Source organism: Carassius auratus, chromosome 6, assembly GCF_003368295.1.
Source record: "Carassius auratus strain Wakin chromosome 6, ASM336829v1, whole genome shotgun sequence".
Classification (NCBI taxonomy): domain Eukaryota; kingdom Metazoa; phylum Chordata; class Actinopteri; order Cypriniformes; family Cyprinidae; genus Carassius; species Carassius auratus.
The window spans coordinates 23,775,475-23,791,575 of record NC_039248.1 but is presented as its reverse complement, the minus strand read 5'-3'; the positions used below and the strand labels follow the sequence as shown (position 1 = coordinate 23,791,575).

General features: G+C 37.1%; 1 pseudogene; it reads right to left on the bottom strand.

Moving 5' to 3' along the window:
• Positions 1-1,285: 1,285 nt before the first annotated feature.
• LOC113102071 (helicase with zinc finger domain 2-like) lies at positions 1,286-15,694 on the bottom strand (annotated as a pseudogene).
• Positions 15,695-16,101: the final 407 nt, after the last annotated feature.

The window sequence follows — 16,101 nt, the reverse complement described above, 5'->3', positions numbered from 1 at the left end:
AATTATTATATTTTCCCTGTACCATCGTCAAATATTTATTTCTTGTTTAAAAAAAATTAATTAAAATCAATAATTTTTGATAAAAACTAAATATAATAAGTCATGCTTATTAAGTATGCTTCTCAAGAAAAATTATCTTGGAAAACAAGACAAAGCACAAGACAAATGCTATTAAAATAATTTTTGTGGTGTATCAATAATATCATGAACTATTCTATTAACTTTGCTAAGAAAACATCTGCCAAAACCTAAACATAAATTATATAATAACTCTACTTATCAAGAAATGGACCATAAAAAGTGTGAACAGACCAAGCAAGAGACCATAACGTCCTGAATTTCATCATCATGGATTAGAGAGAGAGATCCGCCCCTTCCCAATATATATCGCTCCTACTTTTCATCCCACATCTTTTCCTTCCATTCTTCACTTCTTCTCTCTCCGTCTCATCTGGCGCTGATTGAACCCCATCAAAGGGTGCGGTGAGAGTAGACGGCCTGCTGCAGCCTAATGAGAGACACACACACACACACACACACACACACACACACATGCATGCAATTCCAGAGAAGACATGCATCACACTCATGCAGCACACAAGCACACACTCACAGCTTCTTGATGCATATCTTTTATACAATCCACTACAAGAAAAATCTTTCTCATAAACACTTTGGTCTTGTTTTATAGTAAATTATCATTAAAACAAGATGTATTTACATTTGAATCAATAATTCCAATATATTAAAACTTGTTTTTAGAGAATGCTTGTTCTTTTAAATGTATTTTTCTCACATATATGCAATGCACATGCAATACTGAGATGTTCTCTCAAAACTAATTTTCATATTTTATAAAATTGTAGTCTTTTCTTCATCTATTCACTCTCATCAGTGGTTTCTCTCTCTCTTCTTGCCATGTCTCGTCACACTCCCGCAAAACCACAGCTCTCTTCAGAGTCTTTTCCAAACCAGCCTGGCGTCTGTCTCCCCTTACTAACACCCCTCTTGTGTGTGTGTTCTTACATATCAAAAAATAGCCCCAAAAAGCATTTAGAAACTAATTTCATACACAAAAAAAGTTTTCATGTCTTTACATGAGATACAAAGTATCAAAGCAAAAAGAAGCTCAAACACAAGCGAAACATTCAATGGAAGTGTGTTGGGTTTGAAATGGAAGGCCTAGATGTAGTGTTGAAGATGAAGACAGTCAGTATTTTGTTAGTTTATATGATTCTTTAAGCCTTTATTACTTCAAAACCAACTGATTCACACACATTGAGAGTCGAACAACGGCATTAGTTTTTATTTGTGACTTCGAAGTCCAAATACATTCTGCAGCTCCTGTATCAACTGTTGTGAAAAATATGTAATGTGCTGCACAGTAAACAAAAATTATGAAATATATTACATTAACAGACACATCTTTATACATGCAAACAAACAAATATAGAACATTCAGGTTCTTGCAAAACAATTATATACACAACAGAATACAACCGAATACAGATAATTCAACAACATCTAAAAATATGTCTTATACACAGTTACTAATTGCAATTTGTTTTAGGATTTGCATTGTGTGCTATCACAGCACCTCTAAGTGGTCAAACATTTACATTGCAAGAGTCACAGTCTAGTGGGGCTGTTGTGGTAAAACTGATTTGAAGATTGAGGATACAAAATTAAAATTTGTTTTAATAAATGTAATGCAAAAATGTTTTTCTTGAAACTTGCGAACTTGAAATTTCACAAAATGCTGAAATTAAAGCAGATAAATACAATCTAATTTCCAAGACTAAAACAGACTCAAAAATGAAAATGGTAAAAGTTAATGTACACTAAATTGCCATTCAAGAGTAATTATTTTATGATTATATTAATGTATAAAACGATGCAATGATGCAATATTCCCTGGTGTCAATTTAAAAAATATATAAAAATATATAAGTGCACATTTAACACAGCTACAAAAATAGAACTGCATGAAGCACATCATCTTCTAGCAGTTCTCTTCATTCCCAGACTTCTGTTGGGTTTTTGAACCTGGATGTGCCGGGCCGGATTCACTACACATCCTTTCTCCTTATAATGATCCAGAAGTCTTCTCCACAACACACTGCACCGCAGCAAGTTCTCATTTCCTGTCAAAATAGTAGAATTACAGCACTGCAATCCAAGCATCACATATAAAACGGTTGATAATGATAAAATGCATATAAAAAGGAGGTTTATTGTTATTAAAATAATAATAAACCTGTTAATTTACAGTTAATTTGTAAAAAACAGATTAACTGTTAAAAATTGTTTAAATAACATAAACTGTACACACACAGAAAAGGTGAAGATAAATGATATCCATATCATTTAAAATGTTTATACCCTTATAAAACTAAATAATATTCATGCTTAAGAGACAAAAATTATTTTGCATTTTAAATATATATATATATATTATTAAAAAAAAAGTCACAGATGATAACTAACCAATGATGCACAGGCCTTCTTGTGCCCTGGTAATGCCCACGTTCACTTGGTGTGGGTCCGTTATGAATCCAAGTTGTTTCATAATCCAGGACTTGGTTGGTCGTTTTTGTATTTCAGATTCGGGACAAGAGCGCACAGTTGACATGATGACATATTTCCATTCACTTCCTGTGGTCAACAAATTAGAAAAGATCATAAATAATAAGTTTTATTGATGTCAATGCAGTCGAAACAATCAACTAAGTACAAATCCCTTGAATGTCTTTAGTTGCGTCTCATAAAAACATTGAACCATGGAATTCCTTTATATGTTAATAGATTCATTTTTCTCATTTCTAAAAGAGAGCAAAATAATGTTTAGTTTTAATGTACTGTCATGTGTTCTGATAAACAGGTTAATGCTTGGGTTAACTCTGCCATTAGTAGACTCATTGATGTGAAAGGGCATTTGTGACAATGTTTTTACCTTGACTCCTCATGATGGTGTTGACTGTGATATCACGTATACGCTTAACAAACAGGAACTCATTAATATTTGCCACTTGAGCATTATATGGTGTGAGAATGGCAATGTCCTTTGTGTTTATCCCAGCCTCAGTCAAAAGAATGGCGATCCGCACCTGTTGAAAGTTTATTATAATGATCACATATGATAATAATAATATAATAATAACAATCATAATAGGCTATACAAATTATTTTTTTGTGACGGCGCGTTCACGTGATACCTCTTTTTTTTTTATAATGCATTCAAACATTAATTTAATATACATTTCCTAGATTAAACGGTACTTCATATTATATAAATATCTCCAATAATTTCCATTCGTGACAAAAACGTATTGAAATTTGAATGTTACGAGCGAGAACGCGCCGCTGGGAGGAGTCTTCGGCGTTACGTCTCCTAGGAAACTATTAACCGCCAAACATTTGCCGCCCAGCGCCATTGACCAATGAAAAGCTGGGAGAAGAACGTAAATCTAACACTATGTGCATCAGATGGGGTTATTTGGTAAGTAAGTTTATTAATATCAATGTTTTGTGAAAATAACAGAATTTACTCGGTATTTGTTCCATTATTTGGCGTATATGTTAAAGATGAATAACCCGTGGTGTCAGGTTAAAATGACTGTAGACCGTTTTGTAGTCATTGAGCGTTCTGAAACGCAAGATGGCGCCAACTAGCTTTTTTAGCTCGTTTTGTTATGAAAATTGTTAAGAAACCGTGGAGTGAGAGACAAAGGTAATAGCAGCATGTGAAATATCTACATAAGTGATCATCAGGAGCGCATATTGTGCATATTTGGGGCATAGTAGACCTCTGTGGATGTATATGGATAATAGAGGCATCCTTCAATTAATTATCAGAATAATATGCTAAGAGTGTGTGTGCAACATAAGAGGCTATACATTTTAATTTTAACTATAGCACCAAAATCCACTTTAATTAATCTACTAAAGTGCTCTTACCACTTCTTCTGCCTCTTCCACATTTGCCTTTGAGTTTTCATTCCCCCGTTCAGTCGATACCACCAGACCTTTCTCCTTTCCTTCAACATGACCAAAGACAATGCACGTTTGCCTTGATTTACTAAGGAACAGACTTGGTTTGGGTGATATTCCAGTTTTTAACTTTCCTTCATAGAACTCCTCAGATGGAAATGCACAAATGTCTTCTTGCTGTAAGAGACAATATATTTAACTGAAACATTTGCATTTTAATTAATGTGAAATGTAAAAATATAGTTAATATAGTTATAATTATATAGTTATAATAAATACTACTGCTGATTATACAATTACATAAAAAACAGAGCAGTCATCTAAAGAACAGTAACTGACATAAATGTTTAGAAACAAATACAGTAAAGCTATAATGTGATAATTTATTACCATTCTGTACTGAGTGTCAAGCAAGAATGCTTTCTCCATGTAACGTTCAAAAAGAGATTTGCTCATTCCCAATCGCTCCACCACGTCACAGTGGACTACAGGTTGCAGCTGCATATGATCTCCCAGAAGAACAATCTACAACATCAAATTAGTTGGATAAGAAACTACAAGTAGATTCAGAAGTAATGCAAGTTGTGGTCAATGCAATTATAATTTAAACAGAACACTTTTTGTTTTACCTATAATGATGTGAATGGTAAGCTAAAGCCTCCAGTAACCTTTATTATGCGTTAAACAACCAATCCATGCTGCTACTGTCCAGGTTTAAGTATTTGTCTGATAAAAAAATTGTTTTGGAATCGTACCTGCTCAGGCTTATGTGCCACTAGTGGAATAAAGGCTTCGGGTTCAGTTGCCATGGCACATTCATCAATGATGATCTGTTTGAAGTCGAGGGCATCAGCTAAGGCAGGGTGCGAGGCTGCTGTGCAAGTGCACAAGATGACATCATGCCGCAGTAATTCATGTTTTCGAGCCTTTTTGAGGGTTTCACTGAAGCTTTAAAACAACAGTTTTTTTTTTGTTGCAACTTTTGTGACCTTTAAATTAATTTTCATTTCTATGAAGTTGTGTCCAAACAAAACTTACAGTTTCTTTTCTTCATTAGTGAGTTCATCTCCTCTTGCAATTTTCATATCAAAAGCTAGTATTTGTGTGGAGAATGGGTTGCCATCTTTTCGAATCAGGTGGTGAAGTGCAATGGAGCTAATAAAATGAAAGCAATACGTGTCATGCATACACAATACATTCTTAGTTATAGCATCTACACTCAAATAAGTGATACATTGACAGTATTTGGGAAATACCTGAGCTCTGTGTTGGGTTTTTCACCTCTTTTTGAATTGCGTGACAGCTTCAGATTGCAGCCTGGGTAAGGAAATTCCAACATCTCCATCTGATTACTGTAGACTCTGAGAGGTCTAAGTTGATTTCGAAGTTTTAGGAGATGACCTTTAACAAATTTTTTAAAGTGTAGTAATGTTGATGATGTGATGTTATTTAAATCTGAATTGTGTTACTGCTGCTTTAATAGTGGCACATACTAGCATAGCATGGCATACTAGATACTATGACATTCTTACTAATTCTGCAATATTTACTATGCATACTAAATGTAAAATTCAAGTATAATAACTGGATAATCTACTACTTTTGCCAAAAAAATGTATGGACTATATAATATAGATAAAACACAAAATTACCTGCTACAACATCCACAGATTTATTTGAAGGCCCACAGTAAAGAACAGCTCTCTTCTTCTGTGAATTGTGGACAGGATGTTTTTGAATATCCTTGAGCATCCAGTACACAATATGGACACCAACAACAGTTTTTCCTGTGCCTGTGAAAATGCATAACAGTAATTTAAAAAGAAAGGACTGAAAATCAAGAACAAGCCTTATGATACCAAAAAAAGTCTGAAAATATCTCTCACCTGGTGGGCCTTGGATAAGAGTGAACTTGTTGGCCAGTGCCTCTTTTATAGCTTTACATTGACTGTTGTTTAGATTGGAAAACCCAGAAGAGAGATAATTATCAATCTCAAACCTGGCTGGCATCTGCTTCAAAATTGTAGGTCCTTTGAGGAGATTTAGTGTAGAATTAGTTAAACTACATTTGAAGAGATCGTTTAAAAATCATGGCTAGAAAATCACTAGATCTGAAAATAGAGTGTGAAATACAGATGTACAAGATGTTATAAGGAGGCAGCCAATCTTTAATACCTCCTTCAGAGTTGATTCTTCCACCAATGGCTATAGTTCTTACAAGCTGGTTAGCTTTGGTGAGACTAATAATTGCATTTTCTTTGCGGCTGCAAAAGAAATTAAACAAAGTTAAAATTAAAAAAGGATACATATTTACACATTTGGTATGCTATAGTATCTATAATCTATAGTCTTACACATCTGGCAGAAGCTTTGGAATCAGCTCCAGAGTAAATTTCGTCTTCTCGCCAAATATTTCTTCTGGAATTTTTGTCATGGGCATTTGGTTAATCCGAAAATCAATTTGCAAATTCTTCAGTTCTTTGGATTCTGTTTCTTCAACTTTTGTAATTATGCCATGAGCCATCCAAGTGATAGAGAAAATATCCATGAGAGCTGTGGACTGAGACGGACTACTCTGACTTTGACGAATCTTAGTTCGAATGCAGAGGAAACTGTTCTTGAGGTCACATTCAATGGACCACTGAGATTTTTTGTCAAGTGGGAGGAGAAAAAAACCGTGAAGCTTCTTTTCATGAGAATTTTTCCATTTCAAAGCTGCATCTTCAATAAGAATGCTCTCATTTTCAGCAACAGCATTGGAGGCCGACTCCATTTCACACATGGGTTTCCATATTCCCTGATAGTCCATGTATGTCTTGTATGAGTTCCGTGATGAGTGGGAAGCATATTTTGAAAAAACACTTGATTGGATCTTTCACATGCTCCAAACAAATCTCAAATTTTGGATGTACAACAAACAGCTGAATTGCTGGTGTCATTAGTCCTCTTGTCGTGGCTGTACCTAGCTGTACCTCGACTGCATCACCTTGCTTTATTCTTAGTGACAGTTCGGCGTAATGCTCAGTGTGCATGGGATCAGATTTTTCTGAACTCGTAGCATCTCTCAGTCTTTCATTGAATTGTCTTGCATGGATTCTTGAGCTAAGGTCAAGCTCCTCGATCAGGGGAAACAATCTTTCCCAATTTTCCTCTCTAAGAGCAGCTAATAGGCCTTTCCAGGTCTTTGTAGAGACATAGGCCATGTTTGAGTTTGGATTTTGCTGTTTCACTTCAGCAATGATGTGAGGATTGGAGAATGAATATATCCTTCGCACCCATTTCAAGATCATGCAGTTGTTGGTTTCATCAAACTGTGGTTGATCTGCCAACTGAAGATCCCTGTACATAATGTCTAAGTTTTCTGATATAGAGGTTCTGTTAAGTGGGAAGGATAATCTGAAGTTTGACCCTGATGCATTGAGTTCCACAATGTATGCCACCTTCCTTTTGCTTTGGGTCGACAGTTGTAATGCAAAATGTAGAGCATTAGATTTCCTCTCATATGCTGACTGTTGGTCATTTTTCCTGGAAAATTCCATACAAGACAGGTCAATGTCACGAGCTGTGTACATAACATTGATTTTGTCATTTACAGAATGAAGAAGACGCTGGACAATGACATCTATATATCGGCGGATTGGAGATGAGGCCCATGTATAGCTGTCAAGATCCAAATCATAGTGGCCAATTCTTGAGACATGTGTTGAGTTTGAGCGCAGAATACATGATTTGTGAAACAGTCTCCTAAATGCAACAGCAAAAGGGAGAAGTTGGGGATGAATCTCATCAGATGCAATAAAGTCAATTACTTTGTAGATATTTTTCTGCTCTGCTGCTGTCTTCAACCATCTCAAAACAGATTTTAATATGGGGAAGGTTTCAGAATCAGAAATGCCAGCCTGAGGGTTTGGCATGGCTCTGCGGTGGATCAAACCTTGGTTATTCAGTTCACGAGACACATGTTCATATTCATTAACTTTACTTGAGAAGTGGACAGAAAGTGGAATCAAGGAGGAATTTTTGTCAAAAAGGTCAGCAAGCTTTTCACTGTTTGGCCTGTCCTGGCATCTCAGTGGAGTTATGCTCCTTGTTGTTTCATCAAACAGAAGACGTTCTGCAACCATGTGGTTAAACATGATCATCATCTCTTCTACCATCAGGTGAGATTGCCTTCTTCCCAAAGTCGTGTCTTCATCTGGCTGTTTGTAGCACCAGTCATCCTGTTTCCTCAATCTCCTGTGGACCTCAGCAAAGGTCCATGCTTTCACAAGGCAGATTTCAAGCGGGTCAAAATTCTGATGATTTTCAATGATGTCCTCAGCTTCATCATAGGAAAAATTTTTCTTGGAGCGAATGACAGACTTCCAAAATGATCTTTCCTTAATGCAGTGTGTCTTAGTATCTACTTGAATTATCAAGGAGATTGCTCGTCTGTCTTGGTTAGGGATTAAACTAAAGAAATTGGTACTTAGTTCTTTAGGGAACATATGTACTGGTTCTTTCCCACTGGGATAGAATGTAGTACACTGCTGTCTTGCATATTTGTCCAGTTTACTGTCTTTAGCCACAAAACTTGCAACATCAGAAATGTGAACTCCTAATTCATAGCACTCACCTAAATCCCGTACACTGATTGCATCATCAAGGTCTTGTGAATCAGCAGGATCAATGGTGAATGTTGGGAGCATGCGGAAATCTCTTCGTCCCTTATCAAATAAATTGAGACTTTGAATGTCTTTCATCTGACTGCTCAAAGATGAAGAAAGTGTTCTCCTCAACTGATACTCTATGTCGAGTATATTCAGTCCATTATCTAAAGTTGTGATTTCAGGAAGCACTTCCACAACTGTCCCCAAGGGGAAACTGCCATTCTTTCTCCACATAAGGACTCTGACAACGAAGAGATATTTTCTACGTACTTCTTCATTTATTTTGATGAAACACTTTACTCTGCGGTTCTCTGGATTTCTTACAGCAACATGGTCTAGTTTGCCCTTTGAAAATGGTGTGAAAATTTTGGTGATGCATTTGTTGATAGGCGTCATCACCTGATTGTCATATCTGTCAATGGTGCAGACAAATTCTTTGACAGTATCTGCACTTTCAAGGATGTTGATCACTCTTCCCATGGGAGGATTTGATCTCTGACTCAGAATCTCCACTGTTACCTTGTCTCCAGGAAATGCCTGTCCGATATTCCTTCTACCCTTGATATCAATTCTCTGAGCGGGCTCGTCAAGTGGTATTGCATAGCCATGGTCATGAAACTTTTTGACCAGCTCACATTGTTTGCGAAGGTTAGAGTTAGTGAACGACTGCTCTTCATCCATTTCTGTAATTTGGTTGTTCATACTACTTACAACTTGTTCATTTTGAAAAACTGGAAACAAGCCTTCCTCTGTCAATGCAACATTGATGTCTTTGCTCTCATCAAGAAGCTCTTGAAGTATTGGATCTTCTGTGTCTGGTATTTCAGATGTAGTTGATTCACTATCACTGATCTCTTCATCCTCACTTCTGCAGAGCTCAGATATCTCAAGGAGATCTTGTTTTAAGGAATCCAAGGTAAAGTTGTGGGCACTTCCCTTTTTGACACAGTCTTCTATGTATGATCTCCATAGTCTCCAGCATGTACCCAATTGTTGGCAAGAAAGTGCAGCTGCATCTCCAACAACAAATATTTGAGACTGGGCTCTTGTCATAACTGTGTTCAGCACTCGTGTGTCATTAAAAAACTCAAGACAGGTCCGGTCTGTCTCCAATAAGCTGTCCTTGGTGTGCACAGTGGAAATCACTATTACTCTGAACTGTTTTCCTGAAATATATGGAAAAAGGAGTATGCTCTGTAAATTACATGCATTAAAAGTGTGTATGAACATAATAATGGCATAGTATTACATTTGAGTAATGCATCATCTTTACCTTGCACATTTTCAGCATTTTCCACAGTGAAACGAGGCAGTTTCAGCTGACGCAGTCTTTGCCTAATTTCCAACACCTGAACCACAAAAGAGGCACAAACATCTGGTATAAACACAATTAGATGAATATTGATACAATAGCAGGATGCCATTAATACAAGTATTATATAAAATAGTAACTAGTAATAGGTATGATACCTGTCTGCCTTGAGAAAGGACACAGACTGATTCTGGATCTTTATCACCCCACTCTTTAGGCCAGTCCTTCATTATTCCTTGCACAATGTCAACAACACTTAGAATTTGTTCCACATTGAACCAGGACATGCTTGTTGGGTCCAAAAAGCATTCTCCTCTCACATGATGGAACTGCAAGGCATGTTGTTGTGGATGCGGAGGCACACTTCCTCTAGCTTTGATCACATCAGTCTTTCCCACATAAAAATGTGTTGATACAAAATCCACAATGTCCTTTGTGGAACGGAAGTTTTCATTGAAAATGATTCGGCTTTGTTTGGCGCCATCACTGTTTTCAGCTTGGTAGTAATAGAAGAGGCGATTGAGCAGAGTATGTTCTGAACATTTGTCTTGTCTCACAGAGAAGAGCTTGGGTCCCATCTGCATGTGATCTCCTGCTAAAACAACACGTGTATTTTTACCTGCTAAGCCCAGGGCCATTAGAGCCTCACACTCCAACATCTGAGAAGCTTCATCAATCAGAATGTGGCTGAAGTAGTTTTCAGGGAGGTTCATGTCATGGAAGAAACGAGCGACGGCAGTTGTTGTTATGATGATTCTTGCAGAATCTAAAACAGCTTTATCAGGAAACTCAAACTGATTGCTATCTCTGGATAAATGGCAGTACTGTAGAGTGATGGTATCAGTAGATCTTGGATTGCTTTCCTTTGCCTTTATTCTCAAAGGTTTGGCCTCACGATGAACGGTTGCATATTCATGAAAATGACCTTTTACATAAAGATCAGCAGAACTGTATCAAGAAAAAAAGAGACATAACTGTAGCTTACAATTGACTGCAATAAACAAATAAATTTGCAGACACTCTTGTTCCAAAATGATGGTGCCTTCAGGGTATTCATTTGATTTGTTAATGCATTCCTTGGGAATCAATTCCATGACCTGGCCATTGCTTGCACCTTGCTCTACTGTTTGAGCTTGAAAAATGCAATTAAAAAAAATTTACATAAAAAGGTTGAAAAGACTGATGTTGGTGTGTCAGTGTTGCCACAATAATTTTAACCTGTGCTAGGCCAGAAACAAACAAGCACGAACCAGCAAAGAAATTTACATTATTCTTAGCTGAAGGATGACCTACTCCTGTGGAGTAATACTCTGAAGTGCCACTGAATTCACTCTTTGTTAGGAGTTTGATTGACAAGCGATTGACAAGCAATCCTAATGCCAAATCCACCATTATGAGTGTTACTAAATGTAAGTAGGTGGACGTTTTTTTTTTTGAAGGGCAAATTGTGATTCCTTACCTGTTTGTGTGTGTGCAAATCAGGATTTTGTTCTGTGGTTGCTGCACAAGAGCTTGGGTCATCTTTGCAAGGGTTCGAGTTTTCCCTGTTCCAAAAGGTCCATAAATCAACAAAGGTGGGATGCTGCAACTGTTGTCTGTTACACCAAGAACAAAGTTCATTGCTGCTTGCTGCTTCTCATTTAACTCTCCTGAATCTGACTGGGAAGAAATACAGAACTTGCTGTTTTTCAGATTAGGCAAAACTTTGTCCAAGTTGGGGAGATCATCAACGGCCTTGTGCATCTCACAGAACCCGAGGCGATTTAGCTGGAACTGGACTTCCATCTCACACTGCTGTCCATTCTGCAGCTTCAAATCAGTGCAGCACTTTCTGGAAAGCTGCAATATTATTTGTGTCTCACTGGCAGCATCCTTCAAAAATTGAGCCTCATAAATAGGCCCAATATAATCATTGTTTTTCACGACACGAACAAGAGATCTGATAGCATGTCTTTTCACTAAGAAACCTTGAGGAGCATCAGGGGTGAGTGTGTGAGACAGAGGCACAGCAGCAAGAAGTGTCCCGGGATAAGCACATTTCAAACCAAACCTTTCATCTGACAGGCAATTTTGCAAAATGCGCAGTCCCTCGTAGATTTAGTCTGGAAGTATATTGGGATAGGGAGAGAACTTTAGAATTGTTATCAATTGTAAAGTATTGGATTTACACCTATGAAATATATTTATGTATATACCTGGTAAGCAGTTCACCGTCGACCTTTTCCTCCTGATATAAAAAATTGTGCATCCTGTGTTTGTAGTTGTCATGGTTAATCACACTGTTCATCTCATCTATCATGATGAGCTTGTATCTGTTTATCAGCTCTCTCTCTGTCTCTTCTCTTTCAACAAAAGGAATGATTTCCATGCTTTCCTCATTCCAGGGCTCAAGATTCCTGGCAGACTCTTGTTTTTCTTTGGGAACGTCAGGTGTTGGACATGTGACTGGTGTTCTCTTGCACTCATCCTCTCCAACTCTGACCTTGATTTTTTGTCGTAGTACAGGTCTCGTGTTGAAGTCAAACACTACCCACTGCTCATACAAGCCTGGATGGTCAGTTTTGAAGGAAACTGTGACTTCATAATCTGCAGAAACAAATCATAATTTAGGTGAAAGTAATTTGTGAGCTTGGGAGTTTAACCGTTAATAAGTACTAGTAAAAGCTTCTTTACGAGTTTTGTAAGAAATAGTCAATCTTTACCTGTTTGGCTCTTTTTAAAACAAGAACCAGTGGAATATGTCCGTTCCTCATGGGGGTCTTTGCCGAGGCTGAATTTTGTTCCCAGAACCCTTCTGAGTAAAGCAATAACTTCTAAAGGTTCCTGGAGGGATTTAAGTGAGTATGAACATGCAGATCAATGTAATTTGCAGAGGCTATCCGACAACACTGACACACACTTTCAGCTGTCTAAAAATGTTACATAGGTGCTTGGCCAATTACAGACCTTAAAAATCTGGATTCTGCATTATACATTTCAGGGTTTCCCATACATTGATTTATTTGAGGCGGCACGCCAAAATATCAACACTGACCACCACAAATTTATTTTTCAAAATGCTTTGACTTCACTGAATAAACATGAGCTCATAAATATCCCTTTTGAAAGGGAACTTATTGTCTTCAGAAAAGTTTTGATGTCATTTTCAATTAAAATTTAAAAGTCCAATACTTTGTGCTAAGATTTTACACCGGACTCGACTGCCTGACAAACTAGGGTCAGTTCAGCACTGGAGTTGTGCAAAGATTGCTTCTGAAAGAGGGATCAATACCAACAATTTGTGCGTATAACACTGGAATGCCACAATCATGAGCTCTAGAAGCTCCACACTCTTCTGAGAATGGAGCAGAGTTGCCAGGTTTTTGCACCAAAACCCGGCCGTGAACACGTAGAAGCAACCCGTGGCAAAAGTGTTAAAGTTACCAAATTTCAACGGGAAACCATTGGACTTGGCAATGCTGGAAGGGAGGCGGGAGCACCAGCTCATTTTCATTTAAAGGGGACATACACATAAACAGTGTTTGGCTCAATTCCCTAAAAGTGGCAAATTTCAAGAAGCTATAAAAAATTATTTGTGGGGTATTTTTAGAAAAAACTTTGGATACACACTCATCAGACATCAGAAAACAATTTAAAATATTGTATCAATGCATTATGTGGCACCTTTAAGACAAACTTTGTAAATGTGTTAAATACAAACCTTAGAAGTTATGGTAAAATTCCATGTACACTCTATTCCCTTTTTCCTTACATACACACTGTCTATATCTTGGTCACAGCTGATAGAAACATCAGGAAGGGTGTCGCTGACCTGCAGGAATATTGATTCAATCAATGTTTATGACATTGTGAAAAGCAATTGTAAAAATCCACAATTATACTCAATATTTGGTTGTAAATATATAATAAAAAAATTGCATGAGTTAATAAAATGTATTTGTTAGCATGTATAAAACGAGGTCCTAATTAACTACAAGTAGCAATGCAAAGCGTCAGAGGTACATCTGTCAACATTTGGGAAACTGTCCAAGAGCGTTACTCGCTAATGACATTATACTGTTTACTACTGAATAGCCCACTTACAATCATTTTCTTGTCATTGCTGTATCTGTATTCCTCCAAAAGCTTGTCCTGATAGGACAGTAGACCCTTCTCGGCTGCATCCCTGACCCTTTTTCGCGTAGCCTTGATTCGTTTTTCCCATTCACGAAGTTCCTCTCGACTATGTGCCATTGTGCAATTATCACCATACTCGCATATCAGGGATCTATAGGAGAACATGCTGCTTTATCTTACTCCGACTCAATCAAACATGTCACACTTAATATAAATACCTTTCACACAATTTCAGGTCTTTGTATGTTGATGGCGGATCACGGTACTTCCAAGACTGAGAGGTATCTTCAAAGATCAGTCTCCTGTGCTTCACAGTGAAACAATGGTTCATCAGTTTCTCAGCTGTGGGGAAGTGAACTTGACATAATGTGCAGGCAAACTGTCCTCCTTTCCTTCCAGACTTTGACTGTGGTGTCCATTGGTTTTGTTTTGTCATATTCACAATCTGAGGAATTGTCAAGTTTTCTTTTTTCATGACGTTCCATAGTGCTGCTTCCTCTGAACATCTAGCAAAGGTGCATCTACTTCCATGCTGCTTGCATCCAGTTTCTTTAGTGTAGTACCGACAAACAACATATTTGTTAGGTCTGGGACGGCCTGGCCGGGGGGCAACAGGCCTCCACACTGAATTTTTACGTTTCCGCTTGATCAGCAAGATGTCTTCGGCGCAGTTATGGATGACCTGGTTAAGTGAGTATGAAATATCATCGTGTTTTTTACAGCATTTATCACATCTGACACACAGACTGAACCTTTGTTTTAACGTTTGAAGAAAATGATGATTTCCTGGAAGAGCCATGCTTTAGAAAACATGAAAGCCCTGTGAAAAGAAATAATTTCCAATAAGAACAAAATTTCATAATTCCCATTTTGTTATTGTAATTATGCATTCTAATTTTGAGCAGTTAACATTTACAGCTTTGAGACTTAATGAACATTAGCTTTAAAAACATCTTTACATACAGTAATTCATGTTTTTAATAAAACGGATGGTAATTAAAAATGATTAGCCTGCCAACACAACTTTTAAATTTAGATGAATATAAATGAAAGACAAATACTTTGCAAGTCGTGTTATGACACAATTAGCAAAATCACACAATTATGTGTATTTGACATAAACTGCTGATTAAAGTAAAAACCTTATAACAATAACTTCATGACACTGTCTCTTTAGGAACTCTTTAGTAAAACTTTAGTCACTCAGTCATGCTGGGTATGGCTTTCTTTCAGCTGTGTAACACAAAAAGTGAATGTTGATTAGAAATAAGACTTTTAGTTTATGGAAAAAAGAATCAATTAGAGTAAACGGTGACTGAAAATAGATAAGAATTAAATACTATACTGTACACAAATTAATCTGGCAACATGAAATAGCAATAGAATCATCTTACCTTTATATTGTCCTTGCCGACCCAATGGTTTTCTCGTATGTCATGATCTTCCTGTAATACTGGATAGTTCAGCCACTCCCAGTGTCATATCCTCGAGGTGTTTAAACAATATATAGAGAAGCTGCTGATGTTTTGTGGCTGGATAAGTCACTCCCTTCCTAATTAAAGATTAATTTTCCTTATCAGCACAGTGCGCTTGAACTGAACAGTGCAAACACAGTTTTAGTTTTCAGTTTCATTACTGATGAAATACACAGGAAGCGAAACAGACAGAGCTTAAGCCCGCCCTTTTATCTACAAACTGACCGAGTTGTTTCCTATTAGACTTTTTACTCAGAGAAACAAAACTTGGACATTACCACATTTTACTATTATACTTATGATTAATCCTTGCAACAACATTTAAAATTAGATTTTGTTTTTCCATTCAAAAAAGTCCCATGCACAGTGCTATTCGTAAGACTTTAGGTTTATTGCACATGATGTTATCTGTGGAAAGACAGGAATGGTACACAAATGATTAAACAAATAAGGTGAATAAAACTGCTTTAATGGTACCTTGAGGACTGACATCATGTGTATTTGAAGTGTAAATATTTATTCATCTACCATCTGTCCACTCCCTTTCAGTGCCATACTG